At 48.9% G+C, this 26505-nt stretch overlaps 1 protein-coding gene and 1 long non-coding RNA gene across 4 annotated transcripts in view; both read right to left on the bottom strand.

Annotated features, from left to right (window-relative positions):
• SGMS1 (sphingomyelin synthase 1) overlaps positions 1-6726 on the bottom strand; it is a 90230-nt gene extending 83504 nt beyond the window's left edge. For all 3 annotated transcript variants that reach the window (XM_050976338.1, XM_050976340.1, XM_050976339.1), the window contains exon 1: positions 6587-6726. The gene's annotated coding sequence lies outside the window, so the exon portion shown is untranslated. The remainder of the gene's footprint in view (positions 1-6586) is intronic.
• A 5879-nt stretch (positions 6727-12605) lies between these two features.
• LOC127059758 (uncharacterized) lies at positions 12606-18295 on the bottom strand. The gene is made up of 3 exons (XR_007777907.1): positions 18112-18295; positions 14088-14182; positions 12606-13253 (listed from the first exon to the last, which is right to left on the bottom strand). It is a non-coding gene; the product is annotated as an uncharacterized LOC127059758 (long non-coding RNA).
• Between the last annotated feature and the right edge of the window lie 8210 nt (positions 18296-26505).

The raw sequence follows: 26505 nt of genomic DNA, 5'->3' as shown, positions 1-26505 counted from the left end.
AATTGCACAGGCACAAAAACAAAGGCAATGTCTGACAAAGAGTTGTGTTAATTTGTGGGTAATTGCTCATTACTGCAAAATAAGGTTTTTGCAGTGTTTCATGGAGAGTAGATAAGAACCCCCAGCACATTACTGAGTATTGCTTTTGGCAAAGGCCAGCTTCTCCCAGGGTGGAGAGCCTCCATAAAACCACAATTCCATTAAATAGGGATCCTGACATCCTAAAAGCACCCAGGGAAAGGGAACAATGTGTTCTGTCGAGTCATTTAGCAGGGATCTTCACGTGCTTGCACTCACCCTTCTCTGTCCACTCTTGCCTCGCTCACAGCTCTGCTTTGAACATCACCTCCCCCCCACTGCCACTGCTGAGCACCCCAAAGTTCAGCACTTTGGAACATGGGTGTTCCCCTCCCTTCCTCTAAGCCTGGTTTACTTTCTTATTCCACTAAAATGTATTCCCCAGACTCTCAACACCCCTCAAGGCCACTGTGGGCAAGGGGCAAAGCTCACCCCCAAGTGCTGGAATTTCCCTCCCAGTTAAACCAAGTGGGTTTTGAGCCCTGGTGCAGCACAAAATCCCAGAATGGTTTGGGTTGGAAGGGACCTTAAAACCCATCCAGTGCCACCCCTGCCATGGCAGGGACACCTTCCACTGTCCCAGGCTGCTCCAAGACCTGTCCAAGCTGGCCTGGGACACTTCCAAGGATGGGGCAGCCACGGTTTTTGTGGCTGCCAGCCCTGAAGGACACCCTGGAGTGCTCCCTCTGGGAGCAGCTCATCACTCCCATGGCCAAGCAGGTATTCCAGCAGCAATCCCTCTCAAAGCACTTTCAAGGTCTTTTGCATCATCCTAACAGCAGAGCCATTTTTAAGCTTTTCAAATAGCTTTAAATTAACTTTCCCTGAGAAACTTTTCCAGAGCAATATAACCTGGCTATGTAAAACTCCAGGCAGGGACACACAGAAGACAAAGAGCAGAGCTGAGAGAGGAGGAGACACTCGATTTTGATGGAGCTGTTTCATTACTATGTAGATTCAAAGCCATTCCTGCAGTTACTGAAGCACTACCCCAGCCCTCCTAGCAAGCAAAAATCCATTTTGTGTACAAAAAGGGCTTTTACAGCTTTGGCACAGTGCTCAACTGCAGAGTCAAACTTTTCAATGCCTGATAAGATTTTACTTGAAAGTGGCAGGAGAGCTCATGCCAGGAGCCTGCCTGTATGAAATGCCAGCTCAGTGGCAGAAGGTCAAAGCCTGGTATCAGGAGATTTAATGGAAGTGTTTCCAGACAAACTTCTTAAAAGCACTGTGCTATCTAGGGAGGCACAGATTTACACACTTGGAAAGCCAAGGACCAATCTTTATGACTCTTTTCCAATCCAGGGTTATTTCTTTAACACTTTACCTCACAAAAAGCACAGCAGTAGGGTCTCCTTTTCTCTGCCTATCCAGCCCATGGGTATTTGGCTGAAGTTAAGAATAAAGAAGTGTTTAATGCCACAGTTTTTCTTTTAGAGAAAAAAAAAATTACAAAAAAAAAAAAAAAAAAAAAAAAAAAAAAAAAACAAACCACCCCACAGAAAACATCAACCAAACAAAAACCACCCCAGCCCCTCCCAGAACAACAAACTCTCAGGTGCAGAAGTTGTTAATATCCTGAATAAAAACCCCAGAAGACAGACACAGACAGCTGAGTTTAAAGACCAACAGCCCAAACAATTAACCTTGCTCCAGCAGTGCCTAAAACAATGTCTGGAGAAGCAGAAATTTAAATTGCACTGAAAGGCTCAATAATCTTTACCATTTTTACAGAAGTATTTAAGGTTAAGTTGCTGTCAGCAATGACCCTGAGCAGACGTCAAGCATCAAGACTTTCAGCATAGTGGATTTTACCAGCTGTGACCAGGCTGCAATGTACAAAGGGACACCAAAACCCCATCAAACCCTGATCTGTCTGCTCAGGGTATCCCCTTCCACCTATGGATTCACTCACTCTTAAGAGCAGATTTGCAAGTGCTCCTCCACTCTCCCATTAAAGCATTTCAATTGTCTGCCTCTGCCATTTTAACAAATTCAAGTATAAGACTTTAAATTCAATTAGCACAAATCTCAGCGCTCCCAACATTAAATTTGCAAGTGACATTTAGTGGCATTCAACACACACGGAGCTAAGCTAATACACTAATGGACCAGCAAGGGAAATTGTAAAACACTCCCAATTGCAATGCTCTTTTTTAGTAAAGAAAATTAAAGGAGTAGGCTGCAGTGGACAGGAGGAGATGGCAGCTCTGAAAAATCCTTCTTAAGCCAAGCTGCAAAAGCTCTCCTCTCCAGATCCACCTGCTCAAAAGGGGCAATTTTAAGGCTCCTTCAGTCCTTCAGACAGGATTTACCTGGTTTTACTTCAGTTTCTTCCTACTTTTTTTGCTGAAGGCTTAGACAATGCAGCCCCACTGTTGTTCCCTGGACACAGAGAGCAGGGATAAAATTCCCAAGCCTTGTCCCACACAGCTAAGGCACCCCTAAGAGCCAGACCAGCAAAGCCACCTGAGGAATTCTGCTACCACACCTGTGCCTCACCCAGCTTGCTAAGGAAGCTGCCAGTTTTCCTGCACTAAAAAAACCCCAAAGCTACTGGATTTCAGAGATTCCTTTTTTGTGTGTTTCCCAACTGGCAATATGCTTTGCTTTAGTTCCATTTAAAGAGAAAAAGCTACCTTCAAGCAGTATCAAAATCAGGGAGGCACAAGGCAGACCAGGCTGGGAAGTCAGAGAGAAAAAGTGTAAGAGTCATGGCTCTCAGCAGAGGGAGATTTATTTTTATTTTGTTTTGTTTTGCATTTAAATCTAAGCAAATTATCAAATCAGGCAAAACCCAGGGAAGATGCTTTCCCAATAAGGGTTTATTAGTGGTTTTCACTGATTATGGATGTGTAATTGGACAGCAGCAGGACACAAAGGAAACATCAACAGGACTTGAGATTCCAACTGTCCCACTCGAGATTTGCTCCCCTGATTTGGATGAGTCAACTGTAAAGCTCAGCATCAGCAGGAACTGCCTTTCTTTATGAAACATGTTACAGACTCCAAAATTAAGTTTTCTCTTTCCAGCTGTTGATCAAGGACTATCAGAACAAAGCTCATGGGTTACTCTCAAGAATTTGGGGGGTTTTTTTCTCCCCTCAACTACAACACCACATTTGGTAAGACCAGAAACAATACAGACAAATATTTTGGAGATGTTTAAATCCCAGAATCCCAGAATGGTTTGGGCTGGAAGGCACCTCAAAGACCCTCTCTTTCCACCCCACTGCCACAGGCAGGGACACTTCCACCAAGCCCCACTACACAGTTACACCTGGAAGCTTAACAGGATGGATGTTCTTTCAATCCATGAAAGGCAAAGCAACCTGCACCAAACACTGCCTCTGCTCAGCAGATTTTCAAAATGATAAAATATGATGATGAAATCATCATTATAATCAAATAATAAAATATGATGATGAAATCATCCCAAAAAGCTGGTAGGTTTCACACAATCCTCAGTCTTCTGCATTTCTCCCAGCATTTTGGGGAAGGAGGGGGACAGGATTTAATAGTTAATTTAATGATGTCACACTACACACTCTGGGAATTCAAGCTGTATTAAGAGCTGGAGATTCCACGCAGAACACCAGCCATTCCAGAGGGCTCCTGCCCCTCTCTGTGTGCTGGTGCCCTGGGCCCAAAAAGCCTCCAATTACACCAAAAATCCTTTGAAAAGCACTGCCAGTACCTGGGAGCTGAGTTCGTGACCATCAGATCCAAGAAACCTCTGAAAAAATCAGGTTTTTGAGCTGCTTTTCACTTCAGAGCTGAACAGTTGGGTTTGATGTGCTGCACTTGAATCACGACTGAAATAGCATCAGGTGCTCTGCTCCACTTCAGCAAAGAACAGCCTGGACCTACCTGGCTGGGCAGCCTTAGAAATCCCTCCTGCCCTCCACGAGTCCCTGCAAACCAGCCCAGGAAACAGGGACCTCGTGCCATGGCCAACAAAAGCAGCCTTCAGGCCTGTGTGCAACACTCCTTCACTTTTTGATGATCCTATTTGGATTTATTCTATTACTCAAACAGGCCCTTTCTCCAACAAGGGTCTGGATTATTTCTGAGCAATTTTTATTTTTTTTTTCCCCTCACAGGATGTCCTGCTGCCCCAATTAAAAAGCCTTTAATTCCACAAGCATTCCTTACGGCCAAGCTGAAATTGCTTTTAAATCTGAGTAAGTCCCAGGCCACCCATATTTAGTGCAGCAATTAACCAACGCTGAGTGATGCACAGAGGCAGCAAGCAGAAGAAGGAAGAAGTTTTAAGTTCCCATCACCCACAGTGCACGGGTCCAGTTCCAGGGAACTCAAGAATTATCTAATTAAAAGTAGCACCTATTCAAGCTTGATGAGTGTTGAGACAAGCAATGAGATCCATGGAAATCCACAAATCACTGCCTTTCAACCATTTGAGCAGTCAAACAACATCCATAACACCTCCAAGTCCTGAAAATCATCCACCTACTTGGATTTATTAAATTTGTGTCACAGTAGAAGCTAATTAACATGAGAGACGCTGTTCCCAGGTTGATAATGTGGAAGGAGAAAGAAGTGTAATAATTTGGGAATCACCATTTGCTGCACAGATCACAAACACAGTCTAAAGGCATCTGAGCTGAATTTAGTTCTGCTCCACATGCCCAAAAACTCAGAACAATCACAGCAATCTCTCTGGATTTAGAGAGGGTTTATTACCCATATTGTAAAAGCAACCTTTACCTTTTGTCTGCCACCAACCAGGGCGACTGCCCTCTCTTTCCAAACTCTACACAACTTCACAAAGCTGGAGCAATTTTAACACCCACAAAACAAACCAGAATGCAACCCCAATACAGCATCCACTCCCCAGAAAAACACAGCCAAGCCCAAACCCACGACAATCCACAGCATCACCTCCACTGACTTCAACCAGGTGGTTTGCACTGGCTCTGTGTTTTGCACTGCTTTGCAGAAGCCAAAAAAATGCACTTTCAGCCATGTGGACCTGGGGGAGAAGGGAGCCTGAAGGCATCACTACAAATCCTGCTGTCACACCAGGCTGCACCATCAGCCAGAGTGACACGAGGACGTTCATCGACATCCCGGTGCTGCTCTGCTAGGAGAGCCTGCCTGCATCAGCAAGCTTCAGTCAATATGGCAGAGCTCCCATTTTTTACAAATAATCATCTTTTTCTCGCTCTTCCCATCCTCACTCCGTGTATTTATGGTGCCTTGAAGGCACCGAGGCACTCTTTAATAAGGTTTTCACACAAGACAGAATAAATTAGAAACCTTGATCAAAACAGGGCCTCCAGCAGGAACACAGTACAAAGACAGCCCCATGCCTTATACACCATGAAAAATCCAAATACTGCAGCCAGACAATCAGCAAACCATTCCACGAGCAAACAGGGAGCAACACCCTCCTGCCAGGGTGCCTGTGATGGAGAGATCTCTCCTTTTCACCCCCAGCCTGTTTTTCACCAAGAAGGGGACAAAGCCATCAGCCCTTTGCCACCCCACGAACCTCAGTCCCAGCGAGGCAGCACAGCCCCAATGTCACCGCGATGGGATGGATGGGATGGGATGGGATGGGATGGGATGGGATGGGATGGGATGGGATGGGATGGGATGGGATGGGATGGGATGGGATGGGATGGGATGGGGCTGCTCCCACTCACAGCAGATGCCTCCAGCTCCCTCTGGAGCAGGGGGCATCCTGCCTTTACATCCCAGCAAGCAGAGGGACCGGGACCGGAGCCCCGTCAGCCCCACACTGCCACCTGAGCTAAGGGGACCAGACGTCCCCGCAGAGCCTCTGGGGCAGGGAGCACCAGACCCGCCACTCCAACACCCCGGGGAGGAGGGACAGACCTGAGCAGGCTGAAGGGAACAGAGCCTGTCCTGGGGCCGAGGAGGCTGCAGCCCCTCGGGCTGTGGCTCCAGAGCTCCCCCAGAACCACCTGCAACCGCCCGGGCTCGGGCTCCCAGAGCTCCCCGGGGACCCGCTGCAGCCCCACGAGATCGGGGACCCGCAGCTCCCCCCGAAGGGCTGCGGCCCCCCGAACCGGAGATGCAGAGCTCCCCCGGGCACAGCACCGAGCTGCCGTGAGCTGCCGTGGCCCGAGCCCCGAGCTGGGCTCCCACAGCTGCCGTGGGCTGTCGTGGCCGCAGCCCCGAGCTGGGCTCCCAGCCGAGCCAGGGCTGAGCAGACCGCACCTTCGCGGTGCGCCCGGGGCCCGAGGGGCCCAGATCCGCCCGTGCCTCGGGGCCGGAGCTCTGTCACACCCCCGAGCTGAGCAGCCCGAAGCCCCCCCAAGGAGCCTACGGGGGCCGGAGGTCTCCTCGCATCCCCCGGGGCTGCGGGGGCCGCCGCCGGGATGAGGAGCCGGAACCCGCTGCGGCACGTCCCTGCTGGGGCGGCGGCGGCCGCGTCCCCGCTGTCACCGCCGGTGTCCCGTCCCGCCGCCACCCCCGGGCCTGCGCCGAGCCGGAGGCCGCTGGTTCGCCGCTCACTCACCGTGCGGAGCCGCGGCTCGCTGCGGGCCGGGTGGGTGCGGCCGCCGGGCGGTGCGGCGGCTCCAGCCCGCTCCCCGTGTCCCGTTTCCAGTATCCCGTTCCCGTGTCCCGTGTCCCGTGCGGCGGCCGCGGGCGGGGCGGGGGCACCGCGCGCCACGTGACCGCCGTGTCATCCCGGCCGCCATCTTGTACCCGTCCCTCCCTGTCGGGGAGCGCTGCGCCTCGACATTCCCATCCCCTTTCCATCCCTATCCCCTTTCCCATTCCCATTTCCTTCCCCTTTCCCATTCCCATCCCCGTTCCCATCTCCATCCCCATTCCCAGAGGGATCCACAGCCCTCTCTGCTCGCTGTGTTTTACAGAATCCCAGGCTCCCTGAGGCTGGAAAATCCCTGCCAGCCCATGGAGTGCCAGCTGTGCCCAGTGCCCACCTTGTGCCCAGCCCAGAGCACTCAGTGCCACCTCCAGCCCTTGCTGGGACACCTCCAGGGATGGGCACTGCAAAGCTCCCTGGGCAGCCCCTGCCAAGGCCTGAGCACCCTTTCCATGCAGAAATTCCTGCTGCTGTCCAAGCTGAGCCTCCCCTGGCCCAGCCTGAGCCCCTTTCCCCTTGTCCTGTCCCTGTTCCCTGACAGCACAGCCCGACCCCCCCTGGCTGTCCCCTCCTGGCAGGGAGTTGTGCAGAGCCACAAGGTCCCCCCTGAGCCTCCTTTGCTCCAGGCTCAGCCCTTTTCCCAGCTCCCTCAGCCCCTCCTGGGGCTCCAGCCCCTTCCCCAGCTCCGTTCCTTTCCCTGAACATGCTCCAGCCCCTCCAGGTCCCTCCTGGATTGGGGACCCAGAACACGACACAGCCCTCGGGGTGGCCTCAAAGAAGCCACCCTGAACCTTTCTGAGGGTGCCCCCAAAATATTAAGTTCTGCCATCAGTGTAGCTTGCTCGGAGCAGCTGAGGTGTAGCAGGGTGTGAGTTCTCCTAAATCCATCTGGCAGCTTTCCAGTACCTAAAGAAAACCTACAAGAAAGATGGAGAAGGACTTTTTTAGAAGATCATGTAGTGCCAGGACAAGGGGGAATGGCTTCCCACTGCCAGAGGGCAGGGTTAGATGGGATGTTGGGGAGAATTCCCTCGTGATCCTGGATTGGAATGAACATGTCCTGTCCCAGTATCCCCAAAAGCAGAGTGCAGGGTGTTGGAGCAAACTCTGCTACCTGCCTTTATTTCACTCTGCAGGAGCTCTCCTGGCCATTTGGCTTCAGTTCTATGTCAGCTCTGGAGATGTGAGAAGTCAGCTGTTACTAATAAAATCTCAGTTAAAATAAACTCACAGTACAATTTAGCTTAGGGGCAACCCCTGGGTGTCACCATCTCCAGGTAGAAAGAGGCTCAAATTTTGTTCCGTGAGCACTAACACCCATTTCAAATCTTGTGCTTCATAAATTGTGACTTCTAACACAAAACTGGAGGGTTTTTTCCATGCCAAAAGGTCAAAATCATTTCCTGGTGCCCACAGAGGGGTCCCAGCATGTGCTGAGCCTGGTTCCCTGCAGGGCTGTTCCCCAGCGTGGGAAGATCTGCAAGGTCTGATTAAAACTTTTCCCATATTTCAGGCATTTTTCCAGCCAGGAGATTGTGCAGATAGCACAGCCACACATCCAGCTCCCCCTGTCCCAGGCATGGGAGGATGACAACACACATGGGAGGGACTGGATGTACCGGTGTGTTTCAGTAACACTGAACAAGAGACATGTTTTGCTGATCTTGGCACGTAAACAAAACAAAATATAAAAAAAAACTCATTACTTTTCCCAATCAACAAGTGATTGCAGACATTACCCAAGCAAAATTCAGAATTAAGCTTGAATAAACAGTAATTTATGCACTGGGACAGGTGAAAGAAAATGGTGTCCTGGGCCTCTGTAAAGAGCAGTCAGATCCTACACTTTCTAAAAATGGAGTTGAGCCATTCTGAGAGAAAATTCTCTGTGTAATAAAATGCAAATTTCGAGTCAGCTTGGAAGTTATTTAAAGTCTGCTGTGACCTGCAGCTCCTCACAGATTTTCATCAGTGCCAGTGAAGAGTGGACAAGTTTTGTTTGACCTCAGGATCCAGTTTTCACCCTGTGCAAACTGCTTGGTAGTTAGGAGGGGAAATGCAGCTGGAAGAGAATGGCTTTGGAGAAAGGTTCTGGAGAAGTCCAGGACAGTGGTGCTGGGGACACCAGATGCCAACAGCTTTGATCCTCTCACCCCTGAGGAGGGATTTATTTGTGAGCAGATCTAATACTGGCAGCTCTGTTTTGGTTTTTCCCAGGCTGATCAGGCTGGCTTGCATGAGGAAGAGGAAACCAGGAAGAGTTTAGGAATAGGGAAGGCTTTTGGGGGTGCTGCTGCATCTCCCTTGGGGCAGTGGAGCCTTTGGAGGGTTTGGCAATCCCAATTCCAATTCCAATTCCAATTCCAATTCCAATTCCAATTCCAATTAATCTTTCCACTTGCTCCCCTTGTGTGTTGCCATCAAAGCAGGGGGGGTTAAGGGGGTTCCTGCTTTTCAGCAGGGGCTGTTTCCTTCCTGACCATGGTTTCTTGCCATCCCATCTCACAATGCTCTATAGGATTAATGTTGTTGACACTTCCCTGTACAATAAATCCCCCCTTCCCGGGGTTGTTCCCCCAGGATGGGCGTTTTCCGGCAGATAATGGGAACCTGAAGCCTGTGCAAATTGGTTCCCTGGGAGCCTGACCTCCCTGTTGGGAATGACAAAGGGCCATCCAAGAGGCTTAGGAATGGCTTTCCTGAGCTGCTGCCTGGGCTTAATCCTGCTGAGCCACTGAAAACAGCATTTCCTGCCTGGCTACAGTCCACCCCCAAGTGTGGGGGACATTCCACCAAGGCCAGGTTGGATGGGGCTTGGAGCCCTGGAAGGTGTCCCTGCCCAGGGATGAACTCAGCTGGGGCTTCGAATAAATTGATTCATCAGAATCAATGTGAATGGATCAACAGTGAAATGCTAATAGGTCACATTCATTAGGCACTGATCAATAATCCATAAATCGATGATGTTCCAATGGAAGAGATATTTTTATTTAGAAAGGTATGTTGATTAATAGCATGCTGACACTTTATTAATGAAATCATATGAAACTAACTTAAGTAAAATTTCAATTACCTTCATCTTACCTCACTCACCATGGGTCTTTCTTTGAGGGCAGAAATGACCCCCTACCCATCATTTATGCCACCACTTGATGACATCATTTCCCCATTGATGGTATTTATGACATCATTTCTGTGGGTTGTATCATTCCTTTAGTGCCTTTATCTATGACACCATTTACACCAAACAGCACCATCAGCTCAGTGTCTTTGAGATGTCATTTTGGGATCATTTTGACCCCATATGACATCATTAATTCAGTGTCTTCACACCAAACCCTGATGTTGGATGGGGTTGTACTGACTGTGATGGTTTTAAAAGCCTTAGAAACAGAAACAGCCAGAGAGGTCGTTGCTCCAAATGGGCAGAGTCCCACAGGGCTTTGTCCCTGTCCCCTGATGGTAGCAAGGGCTGTTCAGAATAAGGCAGCAGAGCAAAAAATCAGAATGAAATATATGGTGAATGGAGTTGAGCAAAGAGCACAGTGAATCCACATGCTGTGGCTTTAAGGAACTGCAGGGCAGGGCTGTTAGCTGCAGTATAAATGGCAAGAGAGACCAAAATCCCTGTGTTCCAAAGCATGCAGGAGATTCTGATTCTGCTACTTTGTTATTCAAGCAGTGATTAATGGTGTGGTGGCGTCATCCTCTCTGATCAGGATATTAAGCAGTGATGGGTTGCAGACAAACAGCATTATAAATGCAAGATTGTTTCAGATCATTAGGAAAATACGTAAACTCATTTCTTTAATTAATCTGGCTTTAATGGCTGATTGCTTCTGATTAAAATAGCACATGTCTGGGGGAAATGCGTCAAAATTAGAAGTCAAAGGAGAAACTTCACGGAGGGAGGGTAAAAACATTTCCCCATTTAAACAGAAGAAGAGAGAAAAACGAGGTGTGGAAGATGGTAAAAGAAGGAAGACAAGACAATTCCAAGGGTAAAGCAAGCCAGCAGTTCTCCAGATGGGAGAACCTGGGAACATTTGGGATGGGCTCTGCTCGGCAGGGCACAGCTGCATCATGGGAAGCCCCAGCCAGTCCCAAGAAAACCGTTCTTATTCTTACAAATTCACTGTTAGCCCCTTGCCTCAAGACATCTGCCTCTTCCCAGCCTCGGCTGTGCTGTAAGCTCAGCCCTGAGCGCTGGCAGAGCCTTTCCCTCCTGTTTTCCCGGGATTTCAGCATGTTGCTTGCAGAATGAACCTGCTGGCAAAGTGAATACAGGGAGCATCCACAAGGTAATCTCTCTTGGTGGGTTTTCCAGAGGCACAGGCTGTCACTGCCTTGCCAGAACATCCCTTGGAAGCAGTGTCCTGGCTGGGCTGGGCACTGCTCTCCTCAGGGTCCTGGGGAACTGGATGTGTCCCTGGGCTTCAGAACTAGAAACAGGAGCACCATTCTGTGCCTTCGGTGGATCCGTGCAGCATTTCCTTTAGTGCCATGCCAGGCATTTCCCGTGGGATAATGAAAGGGTGACAGAGGATCCCAAAAACGGCTCTGGAATAAAAGCTGCAGCTCCCACTGGGCTGGAGATGATGAGTAGCCGTGGGGCTGCGATGGAGTGACAATTCCAGGTGTCCCGCTGCAGATATCCCTGCTCCCAGCCCCTTCAGCGAGAGAGCTTCTCCAGGAAGTTATTCTGCTCCCTCCTTCCCTTGCTGCTAATGGGGTTTGCTTCTCCTCTTAGGGGGAAAAAGCAGTTTCCAGAAAGTGCTGTATTTCCTGAGAATGGAGGCTCCCAGGTTCATCAAATCGCTCACCCCCTTTCCTCCCCCGTGCCTGGCTCCTGCGCTGCCTCCTCTCCCAAGGAGCGAGCGCCTGCTCCCGACCAGGCTTGTCAAAACCCGCCAGGCGTTCCCGGGCTGGCAAAGCAGCTCCTCAGCTCCCGTTCATGGAGCAGGTTGTTTCTAACAACCCCCTTCTACACCAGCATGTGCTTTGCAGCCCTCCAGCAGAGTCAGCAAGGAGGGCACGGTGCCACCCTCTCCGCGTCGGAGGGTCACAGGTGGCACGACAGGGACAGCAGCAGCTCCACGGGGGCTTATCTCTGTGCTCCTGCTGTGGCAGGAGTTTGGATCTGTTTTGCTGTGAAATTCCTACCTAAATAATGCCTCACGTGCTGCAGCCCTTTGGTTTTTCCCACGATGCCAGCGCTGCTCGCCCCAAAAGCTTTTTGCTTTCCCCCCTTAACATGAACTGTGAATAAATAAACCTTGAAGTGGATGTGGATCGTTGCTGTGCTGCATGTCTCAGCGCGCCTGTTTCCTTGGAAAACCTGTGCTATCCCCAAAAGAGTTTTCCAGACGCACCAGCAGGGCTCAGCTGAGCCTGGACCGGAGCCGGCACTGCTGCATCCTCCTCCCTGCAGACGGAGCCTGCATGCTCGGGCAGGTCCGGCAGCCCAAAAGCCATTAATTATGGAGTCATTAAAACTCAGTTACCTCTCCAGGCAGGAGCTGGGAGAAGAAAGCCTTGCTCTGGGAAATCAGCAGCGCCAAGGTGGGGTTTTAGCAGTGCTGTGGCTCTGCAGTGACTCAGGGAAGCCTGATTAGCTCCAGGCTTTCAAGAGAGATTATCTTGCGGATGCTCCCTGTATTCACTTTGCCAGCAGGTTCATTCTGCAAGCAACATGCTGAAATCCCGGGAAAACAGGAGGGAAAGGCTCTGCCAGCGCTCAGGGCTGAACTTACAGCACAGCCGAGGCTGGGAAGAGTCAGATGTCTTGAGGCAAGGGGCTAACAGTGAATTTGTAAGAATAAGAACGGTTTTCTTGGGACTGGCTGGGGCTTCCCATGATGCAGCTGTGCCCTGCCGAGCAGAGCCCATCCCAAATGTCCCCATGATGTCTGTGAGCAGAAAGAGAGGTCACTGCATCCCCCTTTGCCTCCTCCTCCTCTGGAAACCTGGCTCCCACAGCCTCTCCTTGCTTTCCTTGGCTGCCATCCACCCCTGCCAGGGTGTCCCCAGGCTCACTTTGCTTTGGAGATGCCTTGGAGCCCCAAACTGGTCCCAGTGCACAGCTGTGGCCTCCCCAGTGCAGAACAGGAGGAAATGTCCCCCCTTAACCTGATGTCAAGTTGACAAACAAGATGATGCTTCCAGATCATCTTGAAGTCACCTCCTTTGGAGACCCAGGAAAACCTGGCTGTCCCCCTGTGCCTGAGCTCCAGACTGTGTCACCTCCATGGTGCTCAAGGGGCAGGAGCCAAAGGGTACCTGGAGGCTCCCAATGAAGCTCTGTGTGGTTTTCTGCTGAGCCCAGAGATGCTGCAGTCACCGGTGGCAGGTCTCCTTCCTGCTCAATCCCAGGATCCCATCCTGGAGGCTTTTTCATATCATGCCCTCTATTTGTCCTTCACCTCATGGGATTTTGGGAGCTGCCATTGCCAAAAAAAGGGTTTGGGGATTCTGTGCTCCTGTTGTGCTGGCACCCGGGGAGGGCACGAGTCTCATTCCCAGCTGGATTTTCTCAGTTTTCCCTGTAGGGGCAGGAGTTGCCTTTGAAGCCAGCCTAAAGGAAGAAAAATATCTGTATTTTAAAAACAAACTCCTGTTCCCAATGACTGTAGCTCTGATAAGAGGACTAAGGTCAGAATGAGCTTCTGCTAAGTGGGTTCAGCAGTTATCATGTTGAACTCAGTGCCTAAAGCTTCCTAGTGATTTGTGCCTTGTGTCCCCAAGCCAGCTCTATTCCTCAAATTAGCATAAGGTCTATAAATCAAGCTTCTTTTGATAATGATGATAACAACAATAATAATAATAATTAAAAATATCTCTTCATTGTCCTGATTGATTGCAGGCAATAGTCTTGCCCTGCAGTGGAGATCTCCAGAGCTCCCTTCCCAAGCCTGCTGCCATCATGCCTCAGGTGAGGGAAATTAAGGATATGTTCTTGGGGACAGGTTCTTTCCCCAGAGGGTGTTGGACACTGACCAGGCTCCCCAGGGAATGGGCACAGCCCCAAGGCTGCCCAAGCTCCAGAAGTGTTTGGACAGCCCTCCCAAGCAGCGGTGAGACTATTTTGAGGTGTCTGTGCAAGGTCAGAAGCTGGCCTTGATGATCCCTGTGGTTCCCTTACAACTCTGGGTATTCTATGATTCTCTCCTTAAAACAGATGAAATCTCTGTCTGGACCCTCTCATCCTTTCAAGGAAACATCAGATAAAACACATGGATATCCTCTTACCAGCTTGATAAACATACAGACTCAAATAAACCTTGAGGGCATCAGGTTCTCCATGAGAGGACAAGTATCAAACATTTTCCCAGATTCAGGGCTTCTACAGTTTTCCCTGCAACAGCCTCTGGATACAATAATCTGGTGCTGCTTAGGAAACAAAACTCACTATTCCAGGTTCCTGATGTCACTTTGCAGGAGGCACTTGGCACTGTCAAAGCAGCCCGAGTTGGCACTGGTGCCGTCTTGGGTCTGGGAGGCATCCTGCACCATGTGGAATTTCAGCAGAGGGCCAGCCATGCAGGGAAGAAAGGAAACAAGAGGAGAAGCTGGTGATAAGGGTCTCATTTTGATGGGAAATGTTGGTAATTTGAAGATTTAACACCCAAGTCCAAGTGGAGCTAGAGTGCAGTACTTGAGTGGGATTGCAAAGCAGTATAAGCCATAGAGAGCTCAGAATGATACAACCTCCTCACTCCTGCTGAGCCTGGACCCCTTCAGCGTGGCCACACCATTTATAACTGTAAAAAAAATGTCATTTCCACCTCTGCTAAAGAGAGAAAAGGCAGCTCAAAGCAACTTGGCGGCTCAGGCATTGCTGGGGCTCAGCCCTCCCTCTCCCGGGCCGCGGGTGCCTTTCAGAGGAGAGGATGGCAGAGGGTGTGTGGGAAGGAGGCGGGAGGTGGAGCGGCTCCCATCAAATCCAGCGGGAGTTTTGTGTGGAGCACAATCCCATTAGCGCTGTTATTCACGGGTCACGGCCCCAGGGCTGAGGGTTGAATGTGTTTGTTCTGCAAATGGGGCTAATATTGTGAGGAGCATAAAAGAGGATGTGTAACTGTGTTTGGCCTCTGTTTGGAGATCACAGCAGAGAATGTTTCCTTGAAATTGTGTTAGCTTGGATCCAATCTTAGGGTAACTTACAGCTAGGGAAAGCTTCCATGTCATTAACAAACACCACCACCTTTTTAATGTTTAATACATTAGAAATCAGAGAAATAAAGTTTTGCTCTGATTTCTGCTTTTCTCCTCAGTTCTCAATTAATAAAATTTTTCAATAAATGAGTCATGCTGAACACTTCATCGCTTAGCAGTGGGTATTGCAAATAGATTTTACCTTAACTTTAGCTTACCTGGGCTGAAAACTTCTGTTGTTCTGCTCTTCCCCTGGAACTCATCTCATCACATACTTTTGAAGCAAGTTCAGGAGTTGTATTAAAAAATAAATTTTGATCTAAGAATAACTGCAAAAAATACTATATTATGTGTTTATTGATGCCTTTAGAGCTTCCCCATGTTGGTGCTATTAACTTAATCTTTTCTGCTTTGGGAAACCATCAGTGGGAGCCCAGAAGGATCTAATGTGTTCTATTTGCAGGATCCACTTCTTTGGCTGTAAGTACTTCTTGATGGAAGAAAAGAATACTAATTTGTACTCAGCTGTTCTTGGAATTTTACTCTTGCATGAGAATGGTAACCATTACTGTATTTATCCACTGAAATCCTATTTGCACTTTCTTCTTCTTCCAGATCATAATATGATTTTACTTTCATGCCAAGGAATGATTGTTAACTGGTATTTTGCTGGGTTTTTTAGAGATTGGTTTTATCTCTAATGCTTTGTCTCCCCATATTCTAATGAGAGAACCATACAAAATCAAGTTGATTTCAATTGGGTACCTGAAGTTATACAAGAGGAACAGTGGAACAGGGGCCTGAATAATGAAGCTCCAGAACAACCTAGGGGCATGAACAAGGTGTAAGATTCATGTCACCAAACCCTGTTGTTTACACAAAGTAGATGTCAATATGTTCACAACATAAATTTGTCAATCTTTTGATTGATAATAATACGATTGTAAATATTAGTTTTGCTCTAGGTTTGGAATGAGACAGCTGGAACAAAATTAAATCTGAAGCCCCTCGAGTCAGCCAAGGCTTGGGCTTTGTCCTGGAGGGTGCTGTGACACCCAGGTGACCTGGCAGCCAGCAAAGGGAGAGGCTGCCCTGAGTTTTTGGATAAAAATGCAGATTGTGGAGATGGCACCATGAGAGGTCACCCAAAGCTCAGGTTAACCCAGCAGCCTTGTCACTGTGGTATTTTCTGAAAAAATTCCTTTGCCAGGATTTCTTCTCCTGGGAAGATGAGAAGCCTCAGCTTCTCCTCAGGAATGTGGTCTGGAGATTGTTTATCCAAACATGTGAATTGTTTTAATTAATGACCAATCAGCAGCAGCTGTGTTGGACTCTGAGGAGTCAGTCAAGAGCTTTCATTATTCATTCCTTTCTATCCTTCTGATGTATCCTTTCTCTTTCTTTAGTACAGTTTTAGTATATCACTTTTTAAATATAACATAATATCATCAAATAATAAATCAGCTTTCTGAGAACTTGGAGTCAAATTCTCATCTCTCACCTCATCCTGGGGGCCTTACAACACCACACAGCCTCACCCTAAAACAAGCTGTAGGTGGCTGAAACACCTCTTGTTACATGGGCTGTGCTGGAGTCCAGATTTGGAGCTGAGGATTGTCGCAGGGTTGTATCAAATGCCACAGCCAGTGTGGTGGCTTCACTGTCAGACCTCCTGGCCATCATTCCCTTTGTTGCTCTCTCTTTTCTGGTGGCACTGCCATTCTGTTGTCTCTGTCCTAGCTGGAAACAATTCCTTCTGCAGCAGCAATTTGACTTCCATGCCCAACCATCACTGGGTGTGATTATCACCACTGTAGGAGCACCCTTGGTGCAAGGAGGATTTATTAGACATGATTAATAAGCACAAAGAATTTATCTGGTGTCACCCAGTATGCCATGTCCCTCAGAGCTCAGCTTGTGCACCAAGAGTTGCAAATGTCCTTTGCAGCAATAACCCAGGGCTGATAATAATAGTCCTGAACCAAGCACTAAACCAGGGGAAAGCTGGTTCCAGCTGAGTGTGGTGTGGTATTTTTGATGCAGGAAGGGAGAATAATTCCTGTTGGGTACATACATGAATGCAGATGTGATTTGGATGGCATGAACAGGACGTTTAGAAATGGAAAAAATTGAAATCTCATTATCCTGACAGTAATTCAGGACTATTACAGGGAAGCTCAGGAGCTTTAATCAGTAACACTGTATTAGCATGACAGAGTTAATGGCGATAAAGTAAAAGATACTGATTAAAGAACATTTTTCTCCACCTAAGATCTGCCACCTATCCAAACACATCAGTGAGCCAAATCCTGCCTGTGATTTGCTGAACCCTTCTTCCTAGGCCAAGGGGAGCATAAGTGGGTTTGCCTCCTGGCCTGATCTGCTTGGCAGCAGCAAAGAAATCACATATATATATGTATACATATGATGTCTGTTACTTTGGAAAGGTTCTTCTCTGGCTTTTTTCAAACCCCACATTATTACCTCCATGCCATGGAGGCTGTTGTGCAGGTGTAGTCCCCATAGGAATGGGCATGGGGAGTCAGATGGGGAGGCCCATATGGAACACAGAGCTGCTGCAGCAGGGCTCTCCTGGTGCCACAGGAGGGCTTCTAGCACCTTCTCTGGGTGTTTAACAGCCCATGGCCATCTCCAGATAAAAATAAGGCCTGGGAAGAATTAGCTGGCTTCCCTGAGCAGGGAGAAGTGCTGACTTTCTGTGTCAGTTCAAAGTTATTCCTGGGGATGAATTAGCCCTTGTTCTGACCACATGTGTTGGAATGGGTTCCCTGACTCTGCTGCTGCCTCAGCAGCCAAATGCCAATGTGCATCAGGAGTCAGAGACCTCAGGAGGAGATCTCTGACCCTGGCTGGTGGGATCAAGTGTGCAAACTTGCACACTTTGAAAGTGTGTCTTCCTTGTGCAAAATACCTGGGGGCTTAAAATCATAATGGTGAGATAGTTTCAAATGCAACCAGCATTTCTCCTGGTTAAATAAACTCTGAGGAACAGCCTTGTTCATTAGCAGGAAGATTTATAATGACAACAGAAGCTGCAAAAGGATATTCAGTCTGCCATCAGCAGCTTTGGTAGGATCAGAAAAGGCAGGACAGGATCTTTAAACACACAGTCCATTAAACACAGAGACCACAAGTGTTTTGTTCTGTGTCTATTTACATCAGAGTAAAAATACACCAACAGAGGGAACAGATTGGCTTTTAAAATATTCCATGAGATAAACAACAGCTTTGGCTATGTCCAACAGAATGAATTTTACCTTATGAGAAGTTTAAGTAGTCTCGAGGTCAGGGAAAATGTTAAGGCACAAGCTGAGCAGCTTTGTAAACTTGTTCTGCAAAAATAAGCAACATTGGTTACATAGAATCACGGAGAGGTTTGGGTTGAAAGGGAGCATAAAGCTCATCTCATCCCACCCCTGCCATGGGCAGGGACACCTTTCACCATCCCAGGTGGCTCCAAGCCCTCTCCAGCCTGGCCTTGGGCACTGCCACGGATCTAGGGGCAGCCACAGCTGCTCTGGGCACCCTGTGCCAGGGCCTGCCCACCCTGCCAGGAAAGGATTTGTTCCTAAAGGCTGATCTACACCTACTCCCCCTTGTCCTGTCACTCCATGGTTTGCAGTCAGAGGGTCTGCTTCAACCCCAAAGTTCTTTTCAGGCTGAAATTATAGAGAGGCTAAACAAGAGGCTTTATGAAAGGAACAAGCTGCAACCTCTTAGTGGAAAAGGGAGTATTTTACAGTTAGTTCGAAGAGCCAAGTGTCACCTCTTTTTTATTTTAATCTTATTCCAACCCCGTGATTTCCCAAAAATAGACTCACTCACCAAGAACGTCACATTCATCTTGGTTTACCTAATGATATTTATTCTTTTATATTGGATGGGAATAATTTTCCTATCCTGTTAATACAGCATGTGATCATTAACTACCTTTACTGCACGCATAGACATATATTTTCTGTGTCAGAAAGGAAAGCAACTGGCATTTTAAATTACTGAGTGATAATTGTAGGTGGCTGATTTCCATAGTGCTTAAGGAATTCCTTTCATTGTGATAAATGAGTACAAGACTCCCTTTTTACACAGAATTAGTTCACAAGTGAATTTATTCGACAGTCACGGATTGTGGGTCTACTGAAGAACATTTTCCACAAAGGTGCCTGTGTTCATGTAGTGAACATGTGTAACAGCACCTTATGGAGGAGAGGCACTGAGACTTCCAAATGATGGGTTTGGCTACTACCACCTCGTACAACTAATGCTGCAGCTCACATCCTGCCAAATTTCACTGAGGCTTATTTTACATCCACAGCTCAAGAAGTGCAGGGAGTGCTTAAGCAAAAAGAGAGGTAATGACAAGCAGAGTAAATTATTATCCTGGCATTTTAAGTAAAATGTTTTACAAAATCCATTTGCAGCCATGCGCCATTAACGTATCAACTGCAAAAGTGAATTCCAGCACGGGGAATCTGCCAAAAAGAAAGATTTTATCCTGACAGGAGTGAAACAAACAGACATTCAATCAGGGTAGATGTCAGAAAAGCCAAGAGAAATAAGAACTCCATTCTACACTGTTTCCCCAGACATAAAAATAGTGATTAAAAAAGAGACCCTGCTGCTCGTGAAGCTCTAAAACTTGAGTTCATGGCTCCTGAATGGAGCAGCACCTTCCACAAAACCACCACGGCTCCTGTAACCTCCCACAGAAAGCCAGAAGAAAACTGCTGAGGTTTGACCATGTTATCAGGCAGCACCTCCCACGTGGAGCTTGTTTCTGTGCACAGAGGTTTCCTCAGCCACACAACACAGAAAACTTGAAAACAGAAAAACACTATTTTTCCTGTCAAACAGGAATTTGAGTTTACCTGTCAAACATGAATCTGAGTTACATTCAAAGGAAGGTATTTGAGTTTTGCTTCACAGGAAGCCTTCCCATCTCTTCCATTCAGTGTTGCACTGGTCCCTCATTCATGGGCTGTTTCAGGGAGGTTCCTAAACCCTCCTGGTGTCTCTCCTGGGGCTGCTGGCTTAGTGGGCATGGTGATGTGCCATCAAAGGTTGGAGACCCTGGAGGCCTTTTCCAACCATAATGATTGTGTGACTGTGTGATTCCATGGAAGGTGTGCTAGCCCACTCCCACCCTGAACCCCCCAGCTGCAGTCTGGGGTCAGGGGCCATCGGTCCCTCCCTGTTGCTAGTAGGAAAGGTTTGGCTTTGACCGCTCTGTAACCAAAGAGCTGCAAACACCAAGGATCCTGAAGAGGGGTAAAACATCCCATTCATTGTTTAATTTTGAGTTTGAGTGGATTCTCCATGCACACATAAAGAAAATAAGATGTTTTTCATAGCTTTCTGCTTTCAGCACAGGACTCAAAGTCATTCCCAAAGCAGGACATGGCAGCACCATTCCTCCACCCCTGCTGTGTCCAGATCCATGCCCCAAGAACAGTTGCACTGGGCAGCCCTTTTCAAGCCTGTGTAAAGAAGAGTAAATGACTTTACCTTAATGAATGGTAAAGGCCAGCCCACAACTCCTTTTCCTTTATCCATGCTCACAGTGTTACTGACACACACTGATTCAGAGGGGCAAGCACACAAAAGTTTTTAATTTGTTACTCCAGTCCTCCATGGGGATGTTAAGGATTTTCCAGACAAAAGACTGAGACTCAGCTAGCCCCAGATGAATGCCTCTTTCTGTTCATTTGCCTTTTGTGGTGTAACTGCTAACAGTGCTAAAAGAAAGAGCCTGATGACTGATGTGCTGCTTCATTCCCGTTATTGGAATCTGTGCTCTGAAACACAGGATCAGCTGAGCCCTGGGCAGAGCTGGGAGCACAACAACACATTTCCTCTGCAAAGCTCTGTCTGCCACCAGCCTCAGCCTGGCTTTGGGTGGGGCAAAACCTTTCCAAAAGTATAAATGGATTATATGTTTTGTTTGCAACCCACACTGCCTGGGCAGCATAAAAACTGCACAATGTGTAAGAGCCAAAACCAGAGTGTGAGTGCAGGGAACAGATTTGAGTGTGAGAGTTACCAAGGACGCCCTCAGTAACTTCACAGACAGCACCAGGCTGCCTGGAGTGTGGCTGTGCTGGAGGGCAGGCAGCTCTGCAGAGGGGTCAGGACAGGCTGGATCCATGGGCTGAGGTTCAGCAAGGCCAAGTGCCAGGTCCTGCCCTGGGGTCAGCCTGGGCCCTGCAGCTCCAGGCTGGGCAGAGGGGCTGGAAAGGGCCCGTGGGGAAAGGCCCTGGGGGCTGTGCCAGGGCTGGACAGGAGCCCAGGGGTGCCAGGGGGTACAAGGACAATGGCCCTGGGCTGTGCCAGCCATGGGGTGGCCACAGGTCCAGGGCAGGGCCTGTCCCCTGGGCTGGCCCTGCTGAGGGACCCCGAGGGCTGTGTCCTGTTCTGGGCCTGTCATGGCCAGAGAGCCCTGGAGGGGCTGGAGCGTGTCCAGGGCAGGGAATGGAGCTGGGGAAGGGGCTGGAGCCCCAGGAGGGGCTGAGGGAGCTGGGAAAGGGGCTGAGCCTGGAGCAAAGGAGGCTCAGGGGGGACCTTGTGGCTCTGCACAACTCCCTGCCAGGAGGGGACAGCCAGGAGGGGTCGGGCAGTGCTGCCAGGGAACAGGGACAGGACAAGGGGAAAGCCTCAATGACCCTGGGATTCTGTGATTGTATGACAACTGGTATGGACTGCCCTTGCTTCCATAACCATGAGGTACCTTTGGCATGGCTGCAGCCAACAACAAACTCCTGTCTTCATTCTAATGGTGAAGGGACTGGGAGTTCACTCTCAATATTTGCTCCTCTTGTAAGAGTGTATTGGCAAGTACAGTAATTTCTTGGCTTCCTAATGCCTCACCTCTCAAGTCTAGAGGATATGAAAACTAACTTCATAAAACAGGGCAGTGAAGAGCAGGCAGAGAAGCAAAGTGAGTAGTAGTGAGTTGTTACATCCTGCAGAAAAAATAAAGTGACAAAAGTTAACTCATCCAGATCAGAAAAAATTTTGAGCTGTACTTAAATTGCCTCCAAACTTCTTGAAATAATTCCCTAGAAACCAGCCTTTTACAACGAGACAGAAGTTAGCATGGCCTTCACTCTTCTAAAGGGAAATGAGGGTGATAAGCATTTTTAAAAGAAAATTAAAATTCTGAAGAGGAATAGAAAACACAGAAGGAATTGAAAAGCAGTATCACAAAGATAATTTACTGCCTTAGAATTAGGAGAAATGTTACCAGACAACATTTTGCTTCCTGAATCTATTAAAAACCTGCCTCGGTCATGAAGAAAATCTGTCTTAGATGACTGTGGTAATTTTAGAAAGCTGCTGACCAGCTGTGACTGTACATCTGCTGAATAACTTGGCAAGCTGCCCCTGTTTCCAGTCCTTCATCCTGAATGATTTAATAAGATGTGGCTTTGAATGCAGCGTGATACAGTTGGACTCATTTCATGCCAGCTCCTGACACTGAATTTTTCTGAAGCTCTTTCAGAGCTTTTCCACCCCTGTTTTCCTGCAGGGATGGCTGGCACTGGTCAGGGGAAATCACACTGTTGTAACTATAACATCCCTTTTGTCTTGGGCAAGAGCTGGCTTGTAAAAGAGAGCTGCAGGCTGGAACCTCTGGCTGGAAGCAGAGTAGAACAGGGAACAGGATGGAAACATCCCATGTCACCAAGCACCACCTTGATTGAGATTCTCAATCAAGCACCTCACTGAGATTGAGCACCTCACTGAGATTGCTGAATTCATCTGAGGTCAGCTGGGTCATTTACTGCTGGAAGGCTGCTCCCAAAGCGTCCCTTTCCAGCTGAGAGTCCTCCTGATGTCCCGTCCATGTTCACTCATGTCTGGTTTGCAGCCACCTGAGTGCCCTCTCAGAAGCTGTGCACCATCAGCAGTGCTTCCCTGAAGCCCTGCCCATGGGTGGCTGTGGCCACCCACAGTGGGGAGTGTTAATCTCTCCCTGTGTCCTGATAATGTCACTTCTGACCTGCCCCAAACTCCTGTTTGCCGTTAAGTGGCCGTGCCACACCCAGGGCTCCCAGCTGCCTGGAGATCTGCTGGTCTGTTCTGGTCTTTCTCTTCCTTTGTCCTTCTGAGCTTTGGAGTTTGCAGCAGAAATCCCTGCTTGCTGCAAGAAATTCTCACTGCTAAACTCCATCCTATCTCTGACTTGTTCTCTGTACTGGAGCACTGTCAGCTTTGTGCCGTCAGCAAACTTCCTTACCATGGTCTTCTTTGGGCCATCCAAGCTTAAACCCTGTCTGAAAGAACCATACTAAAAAGAACTGGATTAATTAAATAATTGCTCTTGCTGGTTCATAGAATTCCAGAATCATTGAGGCTGGAGAAGCCCTCCCAGCCTATGGAGTCCCAACCCAGTGCCCACCTTGTGCCCAGCCCAGAGCACTGAGTGCCACCTCCAGCCCTTCCTGGGACACCTGCAGGGATGGGCACTGCAAAGCTCCCTGGGCAGCCCCTGCCAAGGCCTGAGCACCCTTTCCATGCAGAAATTCCTGCTGCTGTCCAAGCTGAGCCTCCCCTGGCCCAGCCTGAGGCCCTTTCCCCTTGTCCTGTCCAGTTCTTACATGATTGACTATTCTGAATAGTCCCTTGCCTTTAGCATGCCTGAATCTTTGAGCTTTCTTTGTGCCTGTATTTTGGTGAAAATACAACCAAGAAATTTACCTTTCCATATACAGAGCACAGGTCCACATACTTTCTGTAGTTTCTGTCTTCTTCTTACTTCTGTGGAAAAGGAAAGTCTTATTTAAATTTACTTTTACCCTTGGAAAACCCAGTTTGGTTGGGGTTTGAGGCCTTCTGAATTTAACTCTGGGTTTTTGAATCTCCAAGCCGTTCCACAGCCTAACATGGGGTCATGCTGCTCCAGAACTGGAAGGGCCTGCCATGTTCCAGAAAGGCAACCACATAATTATGGGGTGGCCACGATGACAACGTTGCCCACACAGGGTGAAGCCACACTGTAAGACCAGAAACTCTGCTTGCAAAGAGGTCAAACCACTTAGGATCCCCAGAGGTTTCTGTGTTTTCTGGGAGAACAGGCTGTGTCACACACATTTAAACAGTGCTGTGCCCAAGGGGAGAGCATGTGGAGCACTCTCTCTCCATCAGGACAGCATGGATGAGATCTGAATTCAGCCCTTTCTGCAGAAAGCAGTAATTATGTGTGTCATTCCTTTCCCAGTTCTCTCACTGCTAACCAAAATGCGGCATCAGCTATGGAAAAACCCATTGTTTCCCTTGTGAGAAGAACCTGTCCCTACTCACAGACACACAAGGCAAAGGGCTGCCCAGAAGAGCAGAGAGTGCCTCTGGAGAGCCCACACCTCAAAAGGAGCAGCAGGGTCCTGGCAGTGCCCCCAGATTAAAGAGGTTTGGCACCCAGGGACACAAAACTGTGTCCCCGAATCAAGCATCACTCTGCTGACATGGCTTTGCACTGAGCTGAGATGTGATGCCAACTGACAGAGAATCAAGAGCCTGAGTTTCTGGATGCGTCCATCCTATCCAGCAGTAGCAACAACGCAGCACTGCCCACTCAGCACAAGCACCAGCTGCTGCATGTGAGCCAGGGAAGTTCAGGGGGAAGAGGAACACCCTCCTCGTGGGAGGCAAGGTGCACAAGGAACTCCCAGAGCCAACCTGCTGCCACATCACCTCCCAGTGTGAAGGTGTGACACAAAAGCAGGCTGAGTTTCTCCAAGCCCATACCCTCCACCTCATCTGAGCCTCCACCACACCCCTTCACCTTTCTGCCTCTCTCTAGGCCAGATCAGACTACCATCAGCTCATGTCTGCCTGGCCCCACTCCTCGTGCCCAGGGCCAGGACAGGGACACCCTCAGGGAGATGGGCTCACCTGGGCTGCTGTGTGTGCCTTGGCTGAGCCGAGCCAGTGCCAGCCTGTTCCGTGTCTGCAGGGCTCATCTGCTTGAGAACGATAAAGTGGGGGTGTGGAGGATGCAGTGCCTTGAGATCTTGTTGGCTTTGCTTTCTCCCTCACTACTTTAGGGAGAATAACTAAAACTGAACGAATCGAGGACATTCAGCTCTGGGCCACCTGGGTCAATGCAGAGCTTGGCTGGGAGGTGACACTCAGGGTGTCCCCACAGCAGCACTCCCGTGGGTCTGACTTCTCTGCTGCCTCAGCTCTGTGAGGCTCAAAGGCTGACAAACAACTAACAACAACAAGTGCTGGTGCTGTCCCTGGATCAGGGCAACTCCCAGGATCAATCCAGGGATGAGCAGCTGGAGCAACCCTGGAGAAGGAGCTGGGGGTGCTGGGGGTGAGAGCTGGCACCCAGAACCCCCCCATGCCCTGGGCTGAGCCCCAGCCTGGGCAGCAGGGGAGGGGGGGATTCTGCCCCTGTGCCCTGGGCTCAGGTGAGACCCCACCTGCAGAGCTGCCCCAGCCCTGGGCCCAGCACAGGAGGGACCTGGAGCTGCTGGGGAGAGCCCAGGGGAGGCACCAGGATGAGCAGAGGGATGGAGCAGCTCTGCTGGGAGGAAAGGCTGGGAGAGCTGGGATTGTTCAGCTGGAGAGGAGAAGCTTTGGGGTGACCAAATTGTGGCCTGGCAGGACCTGAAGGAGCTACAGGAAACATGGAGAGAGACTCTGTACAAGGGGGGATGGCTTCCCACTGCCAGAGGGCAGTGAGGGATGGGATATTGGGAATTAGGAATTGTTCCCTGGCAGGGTGGGCAGGCCCTGGCACAGGTGCCCAGAGCAGCTGGGGCTGTCCCTGGATCCCTGGCAGTGCCCAAGGCCAGGCTGAACATTGGGGCTTGGAGCATCCTGGCACAGTGGAAGGTGTCCCTGCCCATAGCAGGGTTTTGGAACTGGACGATCATTAAGGTCCCTTCCAACCCAAATAATTTTGTGATTCTATGATCATTTCCTCCCCTAAAATCATGCCACTCATCAGATAACAAGGAATAGCTGCCAGCCAGCAGGAAGAGATTCTTGCTAAGAGATCTGTTCCTCGACTGTGAGGGAATGAAGCTGTATGAGAAGGAAAGCAGAACATAGAACTAGGGGCTGACACCTTTCCTCCCTGGACCATGTAATTAATATCTTTGTGTTTAGAAGGATTACACATAGAGCTGAAACTTGTGCAGGTGCAGGCAGTGAGTTCTGTACTATGGGAATTACCCCAATGCTCAGACTGGCAATGGGAGCATTTTCTTCATTCCTGGAAACACCAGCTAATGGCAGAGTCTCAGCTGGGGACACAGGAAAATTTGGTTTCCCTCTCCTTTCACTGCTAAAGAAATACACTTCCACTAATGGCAATTACAGGCCAGCAAAGCAGTGAGGAGCAAAAGGGTTTATAAGGAAAAAAAAGGTGTTTTCAGAAGAGGTTGGTACATTACCTTTCTCAGTTGCATTTCGATTAGAGTTCAGTTTAGAAATAGATGCACCTCTACAGAAAATCCATAGATGAAGCAGAAACAAGGAAATTATTCAGGACGGGGCTATTTGATTGCACTGCAAAAAAAATGCTGCTGTGGAAATGTGAATCATGAACTAACCACCCTCAGCATCCCCAGAACTGAAGATGGAAAAAAAAAAAAAAAAAAAAAGCAATAAAGGAAAACAGAAGAGAAAACAATCATGATAAT

This window comes from Serinus canaria, chromosome 6, assembly GCF_022539315.1.
Source record: "Serinus canaria isolate serCan28SL12 chromosome 6, serCan2020, whole genome shotgun sequence".
Taxonomy (NCBI): Eukaryota; Metazoa; Chordata; class Aves; order Passeriformes; family Fringillidae; genus Serinus; species Serinus canaria.
The sequence above is the reverse complement of the archived record's forward strand: the minus strand, read 5'-3'. Positions and strand labels throughout refer to the sequence as shown.